We start from the raw sequence: 15,593 nt of genomic DNA, 5'->3' as shown, positions 1-15,593 counted from the left end.
TTTTTGTTTAACGTTTTTAAACGTTTTCAATTATTACGTTTTAGATTAATGTTTTTAAAAACGTTATTTTTCTATATTGTTTTTGATTAACGTTTTTAAAAACGTTATTTTCCTATTGTTTCCAAATAACGTTTTTGATAATATATTTTTTTTTTATATAATATTCTTATAACTCATAACTTTTAACTTTAAAGTTATAATAGTAACGCGCAATACAGAAATGCACTTAAAAGTTAAAAATTAAAATTAATTATTCTTAATATTTAAATTTTAAATCAAAATTAGAATTTATATAAAAATTAGAAAATTTAAAATTTCTGATTTAAATGTTTTTATCATCATATTATGGTTAAATAATAAAATAATATGAATAAATAGTTTTTTAAAGATACCTATTAACCCATTAGCGCCGGAATTTTTTTATTTACAATTTTAACCAACATTTTGTTGAAAACATAATATGTTATCTTAAAAATTATTGTAAAAAATCTATGTTGCCATATGGCAACGCACGGCGTTAATGGGTTAATAATGTAAAATACAGTTTGTCAGATAATTTAATGTCTATTGTCTTTAAAAAAAAAAAAAACGTTGAGAGGACGTCACACCCGTATGTGTTGTCCTCGTCTTACAAATGTACCTACAGCATAGCAAAAACTGTTTTGCGCTGGATACTGTTCTGTATTTATAGAAGAATCACCAAAATTCCACAACGCATAGGGAAGAACTTTACCAGTGTCGTAGTTTTATTTTTTATTTTTTGGATAACATCAGTTTAAGAACATTAGGTTTTCTTCATTTAGTTATTAAAAATTATTGGTTAGTGCTATAAAAAAAAAAATTAAAACATTACGACACAGATAGAGTTCTTCCTTAGCTTTGTTGAATTTCATAATTTCTACTATAAATACAGAGTCCGTAAAATTGTCCCGCGAAAAACAGTTTTTGCTAGTTCTACACATGGAGTTGATTTGTAAGACTGAGAAATTATATGCGGTTGTGACGTCCTCTTAAACTCATACCTGGAGGCCTCACATTTTCACCGTCCCGGTGATAGCACTACTATATTGCTGTTCAGAAAATAAATGAATAAAAATGTAATCACTTATACTTATTGTACCACACGGCACGCTGGCACATGGCACACCGCACACGTGTATAGAATGTTGTAGAATTTTCGAAATAAAAAAGTATAAAACGCACATACACACACATACATACGTATATATGGTATATAATATATATTATATAGCTTTGGCGTCTACAATACATCGATACCTAATGTTCGTTTTGATGATTAAACGGGAATTAGGAAATTCCATTAGCTATACTTTTGATAATTATTCTTGTCCCGCGGATCCAATTAGTCCTGTCTCCCTAATTTGTATACGAGTATACGACAAAAACGTAGGGTGGTCTCTATACATATACATATTGTTATACATTATGCATATGTATACCCACCTAAAGATACATCCCGACGATAAATATATTACACTTCCCGCAGGACCTCGCTATAATAGCTATGATACCTATAGACTATTTAGTGTTCTATGCCATTTTGGTGCCATTACAATATATTATTATTATACGTATTATTAAATATGTACAATATTAAGTGTATAAATGCAGGGCGATAATATCGCGTTGCATAATATTATTACCCAGAAATTCGTCAGGTACGTCGATTACCGACGGCGTGGCGCCACGTCGTTAAATGTATGAAATTAATACTAAGCTAGTAATTCTTCGGACGTGTTCGGTATCTAATGAGGACAATAAACGTTTTATTCTGCTCGTCGGAATCGCCTAACTGTTTGATGTTATATTTTATTTCGTTGTTATTAGGTATATTATATTATGATTTTGTGCGTGACTCCGATGACCGTCATCTTCGAGACCGCTTTCTCGTACAACGTTAAAATTATTATGTTATATCGTGGAAAGATTATTATTGTTTATTTATTAACACGTACTTTAATACTACTATAGTTGTTCTGCAGCCGGAAACGAGTTAAATCATTATTGTGTCGGGTGCCATATTATTATAATTACACTCGAGCACCAACATCGTAACCGTTCTCGGTGACATAATAATTGTTTTACTTCTGCCAGACACGACGTAGGTACGTGTCGGTAGGCGGTACAGATGTACTGACATTATAATCGATTTTAATATAAGTCAGTTTAACGCCAAATAGCTATACGAAATATTGGGTCTTGGGATGGTTGAACTTAAATTTCTAAATCGGATTTAGGTTAGTCATCGTTTTAGCTAGAGAATGTTCTTTATTCGATTTATTCAATAGAATATTGATAACAATCATTAATTTATTTTATGTATTTAAGTATGTCCTTAGTTTTTGTAGCATTGAAATCGTCTCCAGTTATGCGTTAATAAAGTCGTTAAAGATTTTAAATTTATTTTCAAATGTTGAGTTCGTCAAATTCTACAGTTTTGTCTTGCGTTTGGAATGTTTTACGCGTTTATTCAACGTGTTAGTATCGTTTGCGGCCACCTTAATCTTTAATAATTCAATAAATTATGGTACTGGTACCTTATTTATTATGCATGCAAGAATCTGCAGAATAAAATATATCGTTATAATTTTTACTGGTCGATGCTAAATCATATTTTTAAAAAAAATATAAAGAAATTAGAAAATAATAAAAATCAAATCTCAGACTTGCAATCAAAAGGGTTTTGTCCCATTAATATATTATTTTGGTAAAAATAATGTGATATCAGACAACAAGTCAACAAACATAATATTCCCTTCATAGCTTCATCAAAACTGAACATTATTCACAACCTATGTTTAACCCTTTGTAAATATAATATGAGTTTATACAGTTTTTGACGTGTATTGTGTATATAACGATAGTAGATAAGTAGAAGATGTTTGTACATAACGTATCAAATGTTTTTAAAATATATTATCAATATTCGTTTTATTTTATAGCCTAAACAACCACATCAATATAATTGTACCATAAATCAAACGAAAAAAATCGAATATTAATGCTGTAATAAAAATGTATACACTCTTCAATATGCACGTCATCATCATGCCAATATAATAGGTACGTATTAAAATGTATAAAAGATTTTTTTTAATTGATAACTCCAAAATAAAAACATTTTATTTATTTGTGAATACATATTTTACATTATTATCTTAGGATTGTATCGATTGTATAAATATTGTTATAAATTACTTCAATTTCAACATACAATTCTAAAACATGCACGATTATAATAAGCTAACTTCAAAACTTTTTCAAAAGTAGAAGTATATTTTTAGCGTCAGTTCTAGGCACTCCTCAGATTTTGATAAAATAAAAATAAATTTCAAACAATGTGCCTGGCACCTGCCTAATCAGAATAGCATCAGTTGAATAGTTAGAAAAAACACAATGATTTTAATATAAAAATGTTAACATAAAAAATATAACTGATTGTGTTTAAAATTAAAATCATGCAATTTTAAAAATAAAAATATTATATGTACCTATACATCCGGCGCTTCTCAAAATTCCTCAGCCTTTCTCCATTGGTTTTCTCTATTTTTGCTAAAAATTCTTAATCATGTATAACATGATTATTTTCTGGCTTCGCTAACGATGTGAAATTATTTTCTCGTTTAAATTCATTAAATGATTGTCATAAATTACAAATTGATTTAAAATGCCTTGTGTCATTGGCCAACAAACTAGGAACCTATATAGTCTTTCAATAGTCGAATAGTCAATACTTATTACTAAATAATATAATTCTACATGAATTGCACCTATCTGCTTTGACTATAATATTAATGGAGCAATTATATTTTTCCTTTATAAATCTGTAACTTATTTGGGTTTCGTGTTTAGTACAACCATGAATTTTGCATACCCTATCGACAGCATTTCATACAACAATTTCAAGACCATCGGGTTCATTAAGCGTTTCTCTGCCGAGTTTGGATTATTATATTTTGTCAGACAAATACCCCGATAGGGCTTTATTATATGGGATCCTCATGAAGTAGCATACTATTTTTTACTTAAGCGTGTTCAGCGGACATTTTCAAACTACGCTTATTATTTATTTACATAGTTATATTATTTTAAACGAGGTCATGCAACATTTTCAATTTTGGTATCGACGCTCATTATGAGCTATAAATTTCCAGAACAAGACAGTAGTGTGTTTCACTCAATGGTAACACAAAATATTTCTGTTCAGTGACGTCAGATTGAAATGGGATTTTCAAGGAGAGATAAGGAATACTAAAATACACATTTTTTGATTATGTTAAAATTGTCAACCCTTTTAGTCTGCGCAAAAACTTACATTTATTCAAACAACAACAGTATACTGTTATATTATGTGATATGAAAAGAACATTTCCTCAAAAATCAATAGTATTATTAAAAAAAAGTAGGTGCATCTTTTTATTCTATTTACATTATAGCTCTTATTATTTATTTAATTTTCTATTTTCTATCGTATCATAAATTTTAAGAAATTCTTACCTACTATTTATTTTTTTAATAAACATTATAGTAATATAATTTAAAATAACATTAAAATATTAAAAATATACATTTAAACAATGACTATAATTATGAAGTTTGTTCGATAATTGCGAAGTTCGGCAATAGCTGGTGGTAATGAATGGATTTGCGTACTAATTGTTTGATATAATTATTTCAGTGAAAACGTGAATGTAGGAAGTAGTTATAATACGATATGATTAAGTACATTATATTGTGCGGTGGCAACAATACCGATAGGATAATTTTGAAACAGAATCATAGACCAAATGATCTAAAACAGATTACGCATTGATATCATGTCACTCAATTAGTATCACAGGAGAGATGGGCTTATGGTTATAAATACGTATTAGAACATTTCAATATGTGTGCGTATAGGTATTAGTTTGGTACGTGGACGACAGACGTGTTTACAGGAAAACAGGAATCGCACGATAAAAAAAAATTAAAATAATACAGTGCGTGCAAGAAATGTCAATTCGAGGTGAACAGAATTGAACAGTCATAATAAAAAAACGAGCACTCGATGCACGGGCAGATCTACCAAGAGTTTTTTTTTATTATCAATAAAAACAGAACGTTTAACATTTGTACCGTATATAAAATAATATAGATATAGAATAAGCAGAATGTGATATAATGCAAAAATATTATTCAAGACACAGAGGTGAATTGGCCTGAATTTGCTTGAATTTTAGGAAGCGAGCTGGTCACTGGAACAGTTCCTTTGCTGCAGACGTCTTATTGCCTCTTAGTAGGTTACCTGGAATTTGTCTCGAGATGCGACTATTTATAAGAGGATTAGAGTTACTGCTACAGTCGACGTCAATTAAATTGGCACAGTGGCCCTCTGAAATTTTAATGGATTTCCGCCTTTGCCACTGCGCATGTACTAACTTTTTTTGTAAAACAAACGTGCATTTCCAACCAAACACCAATATTATTTCTTGACCAGTTTTATTTTTAAATGTTTCACTAAAATTGTAATAAATAAAATGTGTGTTATTTAAGGCTATACAATCAATAAAATAACACGTTCGATGTCATAAGCCATCCAGCTAGGTATCCTTTTTAATTTTTATTGCTTAAATGTTTGATTTTGGATTTTTTCATGTATACATTATAATGATGGTTGTATCTAATATATTTGTAAAATCGACGTTCGGTTCCGATAAAGAGAATAAATCGTAATAATACGTGTTTCCAGCGATAACTAACCATAGTAACAAAATAGATCTAAAAAGAAAAAATGTATAATGGGCGTAGTTTTCGAAGGTATAGTTTAAAACTGAGTACCTAAAGGCTAAAGGTGTAGATGGAGCCGCGAGCCGTGACTTAAGTGCTTGACATTTGGTGAACCGAAACAGTTTATAAGAAGAGAAAAATAATTAATATAGGTACACGTACCGTTGTGTAAAATAGTCTTTGATCGTTATTTGTGATACTTGGCAATTCAAATCGATACCCAACCTTATATATCTTAAAATGTATTATAGATAAACATTTTACCGGTTTTGTTGGACTTCCTTCAATACTTTTGTACTTCGGAACATAATTCGTATGTTTACGGTATTCAAATAAGAAGGTACCTATACAATTTGACATGGGCTCTTTTTGTACCCACCGAGTATTTTCTTATCATCTACGCCCCCCCAAAAATGTCCATAGCCCTCCCAAACATTTCCTACATTTTGTTTTAAGCTTATTCAATATTATCAAAGTAAGGTTATATTAGCCCTATTAGCCCCCCCCCCCCAAATCTCAAACGCTATTTGCGCCTATGTCTACGCCATTACGAACGGAAACGAAACGCGAAGCATATAATATTATGACCGCATGTCTGGTTTTCATATTCGCGTCGCCTGAAAAACGGCGAGTATCGGCGACCCCGTTTTGCACCCGACCACAATGGCGTTCTTTTAAAGACGCTTTTCCTAGCGTACATTATTGTGTTATTTTCCTATGTATAATAGAACACTCATGTTTGTGTTTTATTCCATATTATGCAACTATGCTCTCTCTTGAATAATCAATTGATTATCATAGTTAAACGATCGTTGTTTCTTGTTGGGTAACTGTGTTAGTGTCACTTTTCTTCCACAAAAAACGAGTTAAATTGCTCATAAACATTTGAATTTTAATAATATGGATTGTACTTATGTTGGTATTTGCAGTACACATTAAGTCCTAAATACCAAATAGGTACATTTGAAATTCAAATTATAGAGCATATTTATGCAAACGCATATTCACTAACATTCGAATTAAGAATTTATAAAATGTTTTTAAAAAGTGTCTCTACTAAACAAAATATATTTATAATGCGTAACAAAAGACAACATATTTTTCTTTGTGCTTCTATTAAGTTATCATAGTTTCTCATTCATTGAATTACATGACTTGTTTATTGTATTCAATATCTTAGTTATGATATGCATAATGCATATTATAATAATAATAATTGTAAAATACACAGGGTTATTTCCCTCTATTTTTATTTTAATAAAGAATTTATCAAAATTCTAATTTCCAGATTTTTAAGTACCTATATTTGAGGACTACATTTTTAAATATTTTAATTTGTATGAGTAAAATGTATATAAAAAGTATCCTAGCAATAGTGGCAATTGCAAGTGGCTTCATCAAAGTACTTATTATCTATATATTTTCAAGCTTTTTGACTGAGTTTAAAAATGTTTGTCACCATATTTACAAAAAAAACTAAAAAATTCAGAAATTTATAGACAAAAAAAAAATTTTTTTATCTTTAAATAGCTTTTCTCAATATTTTGAAAACAACTGTGTATTTTTTACGTCTTGTCCCTCTGGATCAACTGGATCCAATTTGCTACCGGAAACCATTTTCAAAGTTGTAGTATGAACATTTTTACTGATCTTCTTATAGGCGACATCAGATATTCAGATATAAAAATAAACCAATATAAATTCATCACTCCAGATTTCAAAATGGGAAAGAGCATGCATGGTGAATTATCCTGTATATATATTAAACATACTAAAGGATGTTCTTACAATGTCCGGTTAAAGTTAACGGATTGCACTCAACTGGCTGAATTCTGCCTGTAATAAAATCTGTTATCAGTTGGTTTTGCGTTAATCTACACTTTACCGGACATTGTTTGAACAGCTCTTGATGTTCTGTTACGCTAGATAGGTACCTAAAAATAAATTAACTGTGGTTAAGAGGTTTTTTTAACTCGTATTATTGTTATCCCCAAATATATAATGTAATTTATAATTACAGGATATAAAAATAATAATAAATGAATAAAAATAAACCATAATGTAAAATATATTAGTTGTATGTATTTAATCAAGTTATAATAATAATAATAATAATAATAATAATAATAATAATAATAATAATAATAATAATAATAATAATAATAATAAATCAATCAATAATAAACTTCAGTGATGGATTAATTAGTAATTAGAAGTTTAAATTTAAATTGAATATTTAAATAAATAATTATTTTTGATTAGAGTAATAAACAAACAATGTATATGTCGTAGGCATATAGTGAAATCAGACATTTTACTTAATACCTAGGCAAGTAGTCAAAGAATTTAATTTTTATGCAACTTCACTATCCGTCTAGAAATTTAGTTACATGCCTATTTCAAGACACACAAATAATAAAAATGAAACATTTTGTACCTATTATTTTAAAAATGTAACTATTTTTTCTATTAATTATTTATTAATAAGTAAAATAAATAGGTAGGTATATGAAATATTTTTATCAAAACTATTGTTTTGAACTTAAATTATAAATATATAAATAGGTAATGACTAATTAGGTATGATAAAGTACGGTTTCCAAGCTGTGACTAGCTATGGAACAGCATTAGACTCGCTGCGGCCGGCGGCTGTACTCGTCCGTGAGCAGTATGGTGCGGCCGGTCGCAATTGGAAACCTTACCTATAGACGTATCGACGAGTATATTATATACCCTATATTCTATAGTACAAGTACTATATATTCTTACTAAATAAAAATAAAAGTTCCATTGGTTTTTGGTTTATACCTTGGCAAATTAACGTAGGTACTTCGTTGTATGAGAACCTCATATATATTGAGTACCGTGGAAAAAATTATAATCTTCTTGATTATAACGACAAAAATATGACGTTACGGAAATAGATACAAAACATGCGATTTAGTTGTACAATAATTCTGCTTAGTATGTGTATAATATGTATATCGTATGAACTGTGTACGTGATTGGATGTAATATTGTGCCATATTAAAATTTTTTTGTATGTGTTAAGTTGTTATTGTTTTTATTTGAATTTAAAAATATAATATGATGTCACACAGTGAATTTTTTTATGAAAAATTGATATCAATTTATGACGACCAAAATAAAAAATAACTGTAGACTCAGGAATAGACTACAACAAGGCTTTAAACGAAATCAATGATGCGAAATTGAATACAGGTAAAGCTAAAACTCAACACCAATATTATTTATGTCGAAAATATGATTTGATTGAAGAAGAAAATGTTAAACATATTATTTTTAAACCAAAAACTAAAACTGAAAATATTATTTATGTATTAATTTCTGAAAATTATTTTGAAAAAATCGAAGAAAGTCATAAAGCAACTGGTCATGGTGGAAGGGATAAAGTTGAGCAGTATATAAAAATAACTAACAAGTATAACATATTCCTCGAACAGCAATCCAAATATTTATTAATATGTGTATAACTTGTAACTTAAAAAAAATTAAAATCTCATAAAGGCGACGTTGTAAAACTAATAATATTGGCAGATTTTAATTCAAGAGAGCAAATTGACCTTACTGATTTCCAATCAACACCTGATGGAAATTTTAAATGGGTCATGAACTATCAGGATCACGCAACCAAATATTTATATTTTCCACCACTTTCTACAAAAGGACCACCAAAGTTGCACACAAACTTTTAAAAAAAAATGTTAGAACAAGGTGCACCTCAATTACTTTAGTCTGCTAACGGGAGACAATTTACATCGAAAATACTGTCACGGCCCCGTCAAAGTCATCTCAAAGATGTAGATATAGGTAGGTACCTACTAATTGCGTTTTAAAGTAAAACATAAAGCGTAGTGATTGGTGGTAAAGAGAAACTTACTATCTATATACCTACCTATTATTACGTATAGTTACACGAAAATTTGAATCGTAGAAGATACACGCTAATGAGTAATGACTAATAATTTTAATTCATATTTGCGTATCATAATTATATAATCTTTAATTATCTATATCTATAATATCATTTAACGAGTTTGTACTTTGTTTATTTCGTCAACACAACTCTATGCAAAAATCGTACGACTGTACGATTTACAATTACTGTACCTATAGGTTAGGTTACCTATATGTGGTACCTAATACCACTTAACCTGTACAACATTTTAACCGCATGGTAATTTATTGCGTGCTACATAGTCGTATATAAAGCGCGTTGAAAACAATGATAATATTACACATAATGTAAATTATTGTGGGAAAAAAACCACTCGTCGACTGACCGATTCATATATTTTATACTTAATATAATGTGTACAACATACGTCAAGAGCACGTCATATAAATTAAACCATAATATAAACGTTACATATTTACAGTATCTCACACCCGTTTACGAGTTCTATGAGTGTGAGGCAGGTGGGTGATTTTACAAACACCATAGTTTGACTCTGCAGTTTGCATGTTAGGCGTGTTGTAATTGTACCTATATACAGTTGTAGCTAGTGCGATGATATCACGTAGGTATACACTTCCAATCGTTTTGAGTGCGAACACGGTATAGAGGATTTGCGATTGTTAATTAATTTTCAGTGTTTTACGACACGTGCTCTACAGAAATGTGTGGAATTTAACGGCTCGTTCGTACCGTGAAACGGCCAACGAACATAACAATAATATAATATTATTATTTCGGAGGCAACGATAACGCTGCAATCCGCCCGCGAAAATGTGCGTAAATCATACGCGAGGCGAGTTGTAATATTACATTTATGAGTCGATGTCATCATCATCGTATCGTTCAGTTTTAGCACATAAATATTGCTTTGTTTACGTCATTATGCGATCATACGTTTAAGATTCGATATAACTCCATAACGATATAGTTATTATTAATTATATAATTATAACATTTTATATAATATTACGTTGGTCAAAAAAAAAAAAAAACTCGATTGGCTTCCTTACAGTTTACCGCCCTGTGAGACTAACTCGCGTGCTGGTCAGAAAGCATTTTCGCACGGTCTGAATACCTCATGTAATGTCACCGCTAGTTCCATCACACATGTTGTTGTTTCGAGTTGATATTTTTGAAAACAATTACCACACGTGTTTGAAGCCCAAAGGGCTCAAGTATTCTTGTTCGTCTTATCTTATAAATTCAAGAACTCGACACTGGAAACAAGATACAGAGCTCATGCGGATCTCTGCACGTTTCGAGAAATAATAATATAATGCTATTCGCGTAATATATTATATAAATGTATCATCGTAATCAGAGAACGCAGTCGTCGTGGCTTAGGACAAGTGAAAAGATTTACATATAATATAATAGTACCTACGGTATTATGTATAATATTCATAAGAAAAAAAACTATGGCGCTCAAATAGTCTCGACTGTCGTGTAAATATTAGTATTCTATGCTTCACGAAATAAAAAAATTTAAATGAAATCGAACGAGAATAAGATGTGTATTACCTATATGGTATATTATAATATTATATTGTGCTGTGTTTGAATAAGACATCTGCAGCGTGTATATGAATCTAAGGGTGATCGAGATATGAATGATGCCCGACGAGGGGTGGAGTTTGAAAAGAAAATAAGTAAAGCGGTGAAATATCGTGAATGAAAAAAACTGACGGCGAAACGCAGGCAGCCCCCACTATCATAATAATATTATAAAATATACTACGAGAATGATGCTAATACATAACAATTATTGTTCAGCTGCATCGTGGACATGGACGCGAAATGGTACGGTGATTGGGTAGATATGGGTATTTGTCGTAACAATGTGGGTACAGAGCCATGCAGTTAAATGTACGAATGTATGCGAAACCCATCGAAATACGGTCTGGCGAGCGGAACTCGCGGTGGTAAGTAATAAATCGACTGTAGTACATAATATTATTATTATAATATACGTAAACTGTAAACACATATACACGTAGATTTACAATGAACATGGCGTGAACACAAAGTATGGTTACGTTTTAAATTCAATCGCAGGATATAATATATATTGTGTTGTTAGTTTGTTACCGAAAGAATAGTTTCGAAATAGGTTGTACTTATTATAATATATGGAGCTTGTATGTATTTATATCTATATGTACCTATGTAGGTATGACTATATACATATACTATGTACATAACGCATATATAATATGTATTTGGATGGGTCGGGTAGCGCCGTACCGGAGGTTTCCATTTCGTTAAAAGGGTTTACTATTTTTATTGAAATTCACTTCCGTACGGATTTCACCTTTGTATCCGCTCACATATATAATAATAATAATAATAATAATAATAATAAATATGTTAAGTTATATCTGTGTAATGCAGACATGCAGTAGTTGGATAGACATGACTGTACTATGAGTTATGATACAGACACACAACCACATAGTACATATGGGTAAATTATTACATTATATTATTATTATGTGTGTGTATATTATTATACAAAACTATTGTAGTACACGTATACTCGAACGTCACAAACACCAACCGACAAACTGAATAATAATATTCGAAAATTGTATCGAGTCATCGCTGTGGTATGTTCATAATATAATGCTATTCAATGACGTACCTCAAAGCACGCATTTAATATATTATCGAAAAATGCGGTCCCCGTCCAAATATTCATCATCAAATTCTTATGTAGGAAACCTACTGCAGTACCTACTAATAATGTATAGTCGGAAAAAGACTTACAAAAATAAACCTCCGTGTTGGCAATCGAATCGGAAACTCGTTCTCTCTCTCTCGCTCACTCTATCTTTCTCTCTCTTTCTCTCTGTCAATCGATCGATCTGGCGATTACTCAATTTATTTCATAGAGCTACAGTATACGCTATGCCCATTGGATACATACTTTATCTCCGATTTCCGAGTCGTTTAACTGATTTCTGACATCCGTAACACAACCTTCGTTTATTTTTTCGTAACTTGATGCGGATTTACACTGCATACGTCGACGACAACGTAACATAGACGTGCAGCGTTCTAAATGGTACCTACAGAGAGGCACTTATGGTAGGTACCTGTTGTACGAAAGTACCTAGTAGTAATATTACGCGAATGACTAACTATAGATGAGTGCACATGCATAAAGTACATGTAATTATATTGAAACGAAAATCTAGTTTTAAACGTTAACGGTGTCTTGAGGCCTGTGCAATCGGTTCATACGGTATTTAATATACCTAGCTAAAATATGAATATAATGCATTATGTTATTAGTAAGTTTGAGGTATTATACGGTTCAAATATCCTATGTTTTTGAGGAATGATGAATTGTTGAAGTTTGTATAATGACTTTTGTGCATTATTATCAAATTTAAACTCTATAGCTAGTGTATACGCAACTTTAATATATGTGTTAATAAACGTATAACTAAATAAAACTGTAATGAGATAATATTATATTAAGTATATCGTGTTTCTGTGAATGTATTACATAATAATACTTCAAAACAATTTCCGTAGTATGATAATGTAATATAGAATAGTCAATATAATTACACAACCCATACGAGGTGGGTATATAGAATCACACAAATAAATTCACACCTGATAGACACACATGTTCGATGTTCGTCGTACTATAAAGCACACCAAAAAGACACACATGCCTACACACCAGTATCATAAATCCAAATTAAAAGGCGCAGACATTACATCACTCAACGCGTCATCACTATAACATATTAAACTGTAAGAGGGTTCGACAAGAAAACACGCACTGCGGCGGCGTCTTCAATATTCAAGAAACAGACAGAGACCCAGTCTGTAGGCCTCGTCTAGTTTACTTATCAGTTTATTTTACACACACACTATGTCCCTTTGACATGAAAACTTAATTAAGTTCGTTGTTCGTAGAATCGTAGATACACATATCGCTCCCCACCACGAACTAAGATATATACAAACAATTTACAGTTTTTAAATCTCATAAAGTCATGACTGGTTTTAAAATTAAAACATAATAAAAAGCCTAACCTAGATAATAATATTATCTCTACAATTTAAAAGAGGTCAATCCATTCTCATTTTGATACTAACGGAGCTAAACGTGATCTGCTGAGCGTAGCATTTGCTATGTTAGGCACTTGTAAGACGGAACCAACAAGTGCGGGTGCCACGTCGGATGTCCTCTTAAGTATTAAAGCGATAATGCGAAGCATACACAATTGGAATACCTTGAATATATTATTATAATATCTTCCCTTAAATTCTTTTTAATTTTTTGTCATTTAAAATGTAGACGATCCGATTTTTGTCTAACTATCCAGCTTAGTACTTTATAAATTCCACATTTCACTCATCAAAGAAACACATACAAAAAAAAAACACTATTGATGGTTAAAAATACTTTTTTTTACAACTCCAGCAGCTAACATACAACAATCGTTTTTCAACATTTTAGATACAATAAAATAATCCATTGAATATTTTTTCAAACTAACTGATATTATTGCTCAATTAGACAAATATAATGTGTAGGTTCAACACGATAGGTAAGTTTTAAATCAAAGCGATAGTCACAAGACATTGAAAATTCTAGTAATGAAAATTACTAGGAACAATACGATATACGATCTTTTAAACTTTTGTATCTCCATTCTCCCTAATAAGTGATACTAACTAGTAACAGAGAAATTAATACCTTATTTTATACAATACATTTTTTCAAAAAAATTATTAAATATACCTAAACTCGGAACTATGAAATAAGGTGATATCATAATAGATAGATATAAAAAATAAAAAAATAGGTAGTTGTAGGGTAGTATGGCCAACCGTACGAGTAACGATCAAGTCCTTTGAACAAGTAAATAATATAACATACAACTAATGTTATATAATACCATTATACGACAAAAGTAAATTACATTAAAATATGACTGTGGTCTGTTTAGGTCTTTAGGGACACTTAAGGAGTACACTAATACACATATTATGTATATAACCTTTAAAGTTAACCCTATAACTTATATGTGTTTTTGTTGCTGTATCGAATATTTACGAAAAACGTACTTTAGTTAAACATTTATTTTTATTATTAAGTAGGTATTCAAGGATACCTATATTATTTTAGTAAATGTATTGGAGCACGTAAGTTTTTTTTATAAATATAATAAGAACACAGGGGGACGAGGTGGCCGAGCGGTCAACGCGTCGGCTGCGGTGCTCGCAGTCACGGGTTCGATCCCCGGTCACTGGGTGGCATTTTTCTCCGGGCAAGTCACGGTGTCCGGAGAACAAGTGCCGCCATCCCCCACTTCGGGGCATGGCAGATACCTACGGGTGCCCCATTCAAAAATTCTGCCAAAATACACCCACGTGTAACACACCCCTACCGTCCAAAACCTACTGTTCCACCCCTCCCAATGGCCTAAGTTGCCGCGGGATAATTAATAAAAAAAAAAAAAAAAAAAAATAAGAACACAATATAATTAATAATATTTTTAGTATTCGATTTTCGTATATTTAAAAACATAAATATTGTGATTATTTATTTTAGGTTATAGGTTAAATATATTTAGTTATATATTTCGAACATAAAATATTACTTTGACGCGATAACAAATTTTGTATAAAACGTTTAAAACTTTAGAACAAGTTACCCTAAAAAAAAAAAAGGTGGGTAAGTGGATTTCACTCTGCTGTACAGTAGGTTACAAGTGGCTCACTGTATAATGGATGGTATTAAATTTGAATTCAATGATGTAATATCATTGTATAATAAAAACGATTATGAGCGGAGACGGTA

At 30.7% G+C, this 15,593-nt stretch overlaps 1 protein-coding gene across 7 annotated transcripts in view; it reads left to right on the top strand.

Annotated features, from left to right (window-relative positions):
• LOC100163866 (neuropeptide CCHamide-1 receptor-like) overlaps positions 1-15,593 on the top strand; it is a 168,527-nt gene that overhangs the window by 85,117 nt on the left and 67,817 nt on the right. For 4 of the 7 annotated variants that reach the window (XM_029490528.1, XM_029490527.1, XM_029490522.1 and 1 more), the window contains exon 3: positions 11,540-11,688. The exons of 2 other annotated variants lie outside the window; for them this stretch is intronic. The gene's annotated coding sequence lies outside the window, so the exon portion shown is untranslated. Of the gene's footprint in view, positions 1-8,365; positions 10,540-11,539; positions 11,689-15,593 lie in introns of those variants that run through there. One more of the 7 variants, XM_029490526.1, reaches the window with a different exon arrangement.

Source organism: Acyrthosiphon pisum, chromosome A2 (genome assembly GCF_005508785.2).
Source record: "Acyrthosiphon pisum isolate AL4f chromosome A2, pea_aphid_22Mar2018_4r6ur, whole genome shotgun sequence".
Classification (NCBI taxonomy): Eukaryota; Metazoa; Arthropoda; class Insecta; order Hemiptera; family Aphididae; genus Acyrthosiphon; species Acyrthosiphon pisum.
Note: the sequence above shows the minus strand (reverse complement) of the source record. Positions and strands in the feature narration are given on the sequence as shown.